Here is a 6,317-nt window from a genome sequence, read left to right as displayed (position 1 = left end):
TTCGGACGAAACCCAGATTGAAAGTTGTGAACTAATTTGCACCTTTCCATGTAGTTCAGAAGATTCTTCTGGATGTGCTTCTCTAAAGGCTTTGATAAAATAGGAAGCAATGAAATTGGCCTGAAGTTATTAGGGTCAGACACATCTTTATTTTTAGGAAGTGGAACGACCTTTGCTGTTTTAAATGCATCAGGAAAAATATTTTGTTCAATGCAAAGATTATACACATACGTTAGGGATTCCACTATGTACGGTTGGGCTAATTTAAGCAACGACGGGGGGATTTTGTCAGGCCCCATGGATTTATTATACTGAAGGTTTTCTATAAGTTTTCCAACTTCATGTACGGCAATAGTTGGGATAGAGAATGAATCTTGTGATTTCAATTTATTAATACAAAATTCTTTTAATCTAAACAACAGGGAGTCCCAACCCTCGACTTCTTCGTTTACATTTTTTAGATTGTTTCAATCGATCAGCCAAACACAGAAAGTGCTCATTGAATTCGTCAGGAGAAATGGCGCTATTTAATCTGCCATTTCTTCTTTGGGATTTACCTAACACTTCATTTATGGCTTGCCAAAGCGTGGCAACATCCTTTTTGTCTTCAACCAATTTATGAAAATGATTACTTTTTGCCTGGCGTACTAACTCGGTAACTCTATTGCGTTGTGCTTTAAATTCTGATTTCCTTTGATTTTCCTTCAAAAAATCACGTAGTGCCATAGCTTCTATAATCTCAGGAGTAAGCCATGGTGGTAATGTAGGGGTTTTTACTCGGTGTTGCCTCACAGGGGCATATCAATAATCGGGTAGAGTATACTTGAGAAACAATTAAGCGTCTCCTCAGCCTCAGTACAATTAAACACATCATGGAACGGAGCTGAAGATAAGTCTATGAAAAACTTAGACTCGTGAAATTTTTTAAAGCTCCGATATTCGATGGTTGTGTGTCCTTTTTTTATGACATTTTGGGATTAAATAGTTCCATGAGCAGCAAGTCACGTAATGATCACTAATGCCAGGATTTACCACATTAACATTCGAAACCATTGTTTCGAGAGAGAGAGAGAGAGAGAGAGAGAGAGAGAGAGAGAGAGAGAGAGAGGGGGAGAGAGAGAGAGAGAGAGAGAGAGGGAGAGAGAGAGAAAGAGAGAGAAAGAGAGAGAGAGATAGAGAGAGATATAGAGAGAGAGAGGGATAGAGAGAGAGAGGGAGAGAGAGAGAGAGAGAGAGAGAGAGAGAGAGAGAGAGAGAGAGAGAGAGAGAGAGAGAGAGAGAGAGAGAGAGAGACAGAGAGAGAGAGAGAGGGAGAAGGAGACAGAGCGGGTGGATATCAGGAAAGACAGTTTCTGCCTTTTCTCTAACATGGAAATATATCGTACTCCAAGGGACACATATACATAAAGATGAAAGAGCATAAACGAAGTTATGCAAAAGTAAATATTTCGATAAGGTTAACGTTTAAATTAAGTTTTGGTTAAATCATAAAAAAATCATTAAACTGTTGTCTTTTCTCCCCCAAATAATTCCGTTTCTTAATGCTCGGAAGGATGCAGCATATACATTGCTCGAAATAGACAGGTATGATTGTGGTAACTTTACTGCTTTGATTTTATCAAAGTTTTCTTCGTCATAAATCGGATAATAAACGCATAAAATACCCCCTACTGTTGCAGGCAGTGTGCCAATGTGCTCATGGAAAGCAAAACATGATTTACGTTCTGATAAACTTTGTGGGTCGATATTTTTTCTGCTCGACGCGGATAAATATATATATTTTGATGTTGTTGATAGATCTATTGTTTTTATTCTCAAAATTATGGAAATTCTAAACAGCTGACATAGATTACAGCTTGCGGGAGGACAGATCAATCTTACTGTGTTTTGCTTCTAGACCCGTCTAAATACATTTTTGTTACGAGCGCAAAGAGAGCCAGCTTTGCCAGCCTGCCACCGTGTGTTACGAAATGTGTACAGAAGGTTCAGTTGCTGAATTGAAATGTTATACATTTTTTTCATTTTCTTAAACTTTGTATTTGAATAAGATGATTGTTTTTTTTAATTTGTATATGGAAACTGTTGTTGTTATTATTATTTTGTGGCAGATTATAATTGTATGACCCGGCCGGGGTTCGAACCCACGACCTCCCGATCACGGGGCGGACGCCTTACCACTAGGCCAACCGTGCCGGTTATGAATGCCGCGTGCATCAACAACAACAACAACAACAACAACATCAACAACAACAACAACAACAACAACACCACCAACAACAACAACAACAACAACACCACCACCACCACCACCACCAACAACAACAACAACAACATCAACATCATCAACAACAACAACAACTCTTACTACTCCTACTGTTTCGACGACAACGACTATATTGACCACCTCCAATGCATGATATCGACTGCTAAATGTTTCTTTGCGTCTTTGAATTTCTTCTTAACTTGAAGGCGTCATTAGAGCTACAACTACTCATCGCTGACTGGTTAATTGTTTCCCGCTGGCTAAGCGCTTACTCAACCACGGGAGCCACCTAAGGACACTGTGCTGTAAATCATGCATCCATCGGTGATCAAAGGTAAGAGCGCACCATTAGCTGCTGCTCTTTGCAGCGGCCAAAGTTAGCTGGGCTATAGTTAACGGCTGAACATGCAACCTCTGCAAGATATTACACCTCGCAATCTGCAGTGGTGCATGCTCTGTTGAGTTTGTTAGTGCATGCAAGGCGTCATTAGTCTAAAGCATGTTATTAATTGGAAGAAGTCGTGTTCACGGAGTCCGCGTCACGAAGCTCGCTGCACGAAGCATTGTTACTGAAGTTTTGGTAATAATACTTTGCAAGGTCTTCGCGAAGTCGACTTCGAGCTCAACTAAGGAGAGAAAGGTGCAACCGCTTAGTTCAGACGCCCGTTTCTCTCAGGCAAGAAAAGCTAAGCATTAAGCTGCTCGCTAGGAGGGTAGGCGAGAGCCCCTATGAACGGATTTTGTTATAGCTAGAGGGGAAAATCCATGTTATAGTGTTCTCATACTAGACGAATTTCGGAAATTACTCTGTCGGGTTTGTATGTGTTGTGAACAAGTTATATTGCTTTCAGCGAGGCACACTTTCTACACATGCTTCTTGTCCACGTGTTTCTGACACAACCCTCGCTAATGATTGGCCTATAATGTCACGTGAGAAAGTTTGACTCAATGAAAGCAAGAGTATTCACTCTTTCACCACCCATACAAACCCGACAGAGTTATTTCCGAACATCGTCAATTTCATGTCCACAAAATCATATACTTCTTGAACACATTGTTCCCAAAATCATATACTTCTTGAACACATTGTTCCCAAAATCTGATGTTCCAACAACCTCAAACCGATGTTACCGAAACATACAAAGTGTAGCCTACCATCCGATCGAATTAGAGAAGCCATCAACAGCTCACAATAAAACCATTACACTGGAAGTAAATTGCCTTTTATGTGACATCGGCTCAAGCTCCGTTAGCCTTTTTGGAGGAGTCATAAATTGTCGAAGTGTATAAATTCAACCACTTAAGCATAGCTTTAAAACGCGACTGCGTATATTCGAAGCCGTAAATCAATGTTTTTTGAGTACATGCCTCATTTAGCCAACAAGTCATTTAGCCGTGCCTGCCTATAAATTGCTTGCTTCATTCAAAAATATGATCAGAAAGTAATGTTGCATCTGTGCGAGCACTAAATTTCTTGGTCGTTGCTGTAGCCTTCATTTAAAGATAGCTAGCTGCTAATTTTCATTAGAAAAGTCACTGAACCGCTGACAGAAACGGTTAACGATGCACAGTATTTCTGGTCCAGGGTTCAAATTCCGTTTTTTTTCTTGTGGTTTTTAAAATTCGTATGTGGTCTAAGATATAAAATCAGTCATTTTTGTGTTGTTCGTTGAATTACAAGTACGTTCATAACACAATGCTTTCTTTATTCACGATTGTTTCTGAAACGGGTCTTTTTGCTTGAGTTTTTATTTATTTATTTAGTTATGTTTTTTTTTTTTTTACATCAGAAGCTTTTCGCGCCAAAAAACAGCATGTCAAAGCAAGGGGTAGAATCAAAAGGATAAAAGAGGTGCACTCCCCATTAGGAGTCTCTCTGTCTGCCCCCTCCCCCTCGCCAATGTCTAATTTGACTACAGTTACTGACCTTGCTTGCGAGAATTCGGGAATCCAGACCATTAGCTATAACACGCGCCACATCACAACGATATTTTCTCTTTTCTACTTGTAACGTAACTCTCTCTCTCTCTCTCTCTCTCTCTCTCTCTCTCTCTCTCTCTCTCTCTCTCTCTCTCTCCCTCTCTCTCTCTCTAATTCTCTCTCTCTTTTTCTCTTTCTTTCTCTCTCACTTTCTCTCTCTCTTTCTAATTCTCTCTCTCTCTCTCTCTCTCTCTCTCTCTCTCTCTCTCTCTCTCTCTCTCTCTCTCTCTCTCTCTCTCTCTCTCTCTCTGAGGCCTGTCATTCTGTGTAGATCACCCGCGTTCACTGACCCTTTACTTGGAAGACATCAATGCCCGACCATTAGCTAAAATACGGGCCTTAGCAGAACTGTCATTTTGAGGATGAAAATGTGTTCTTCTTTCTTATGCGTGTTATCCTCTTAGGCGCCAGGAGATTGGTTCCGCGTGACTCAGTCTCACATACTCTACTGCACATGTCGTATGCACTCAGCGCGCTTACTTACCTTTGTTTCTCAGATGTCATTTTACTTGTTTTCCTTTGCTTTCCCCCTCCCTGTCTCTGTCTGTATGTCTGTGTGCATCTCTCTCTCTCTCTCTCTCTCTCTCTCTCTCTCTCTCTCTCTCTCTCTCTCTCTCTCTCTCTCTCTCTCACCCGTGGACTGGGTGGCCGAGTGGTAACGCACTTGCGCTCGGAAGCGAGAGGTTGCGAGTTCGACACTGGGTCAGGGCGTTAGCAATTTTCTCCCCCCTTTCCTAACCTAGGTGGTGGGTTCAAGTGCTAGTCTTTCGGATGAGACGAAAAACCGAGGTCCCTTCGTGTACACTACATTGGCGTGTGCACGTTAAAGATCCCACGATTGACAAAAGGGTCTTTCCTGGCAAAATTGTATAGGCATAGATAAAAATGTCCACCAAAATACCCGTGTGACTTGGAATAATAGGCCGTGAAAAGTAGGATATGCGCCGAAATGGCTGCGATCTGCTGGCCGATGTGAATGCGTGATGTATTGTGTAAAAAAATTCCATCTCACACGGCATAAATAAATCCCTGCGCCTTGAATATGTGCGCGATATAAATTGCATAAAAAAAAATTCAAACAAAAATAAAATAAAAATAAATCCCTGCGCTTAGAACTGTACCCACGGAATACGCGCGATATAAGCCTCATATTGATTGATCTCTCTCTCTCACTCTCTCTCTCTCTATCTCTCTCTCTCTCTCTCTCTCTCTCTCTCTCTCTCTCTCTCTCTCTCTCTCTCTCTCTCTCTCTCTCTCTCTCTCTCTCTCTCTCTCTCTGCGCTTACGTATGTCCGAGCGGCTCACCTTACTATGCACAGGGACATATAGCAGTAGCCTCGGGCATTGAGTTGATTGAACAAAATCTTTTGGAATGCGCAGAAACATATGATATGTCTTGCTGGTACCTCCTTTGTGGCGACTTTAATGCTAGAACAGGTAGACTCAACACAAAGGTACAAGCAGACGAAACGGACACACAAGAATTCGTGGCAACAGATATGTATGATTGCAGACAATCCGAAGATCCAGTTGTGAACCCTTTTGGTCGTGCGTTGTTAGAGGTGTGTTTAGGGTTTGATCTGACTGTGCTTAATGGCTCTTGCAATGGTGACGAAAAAGGCCAATATACATATGTGTGTTCCACAGGATGTAGCACAATTGATTACTTTGTGTGTTCTAGAGAACTTAAAGACAAACAGATGGAATTAAAAGTGGCAGAACGTTTCGAGGGTAAACATTTGCCGGTTGAGTTGACAATAGGACCTTCAAAGAAAAGACCAACGCGTGAAAAAACGAAACATGTTAATAAGATCATATGGGACGACGAAAAGAAATATGTTTTTCAGGAATTTATCAGAAATGGCGCCTTTGATAGTTATATTTCACAGGCGTCATCACTGTTAGCAATATCGTTAGACGATGCGGTAGATTGTCTAAACAGAGGAATGCTCAAGGCCGCGGAGTGCATGAAGCGGACTGTGTACATAGGGCCTCGAAACAGTAAATGGTTTGATGCCGAATGCAAGACAACCAGGAGAAAAACGCGCAGACAGTACAGGCTCTTTAAACACTC

Source organism: Littorina saxatilis, linkage group LG10, assembly GCF_037325665.1.
Source record: "Littorina saxatilis isolate snail1 linkage group LG10, US_GU_Lsax_2.0, whole genome shotgun sequence".
In the NCBI taxonomy this organism is placed as follows: domain Eukaryota; kingdom Metazoa; phylum Mollusca; class Gastropoda; order Littorinimorpha; family Littorinidae; genus Littorina; species Littorina saxatilis.
The sequence above is the reverse complement of the archived record's forward strand: the minus strand, read 5'-3'. Positions refer to the sequence as shown.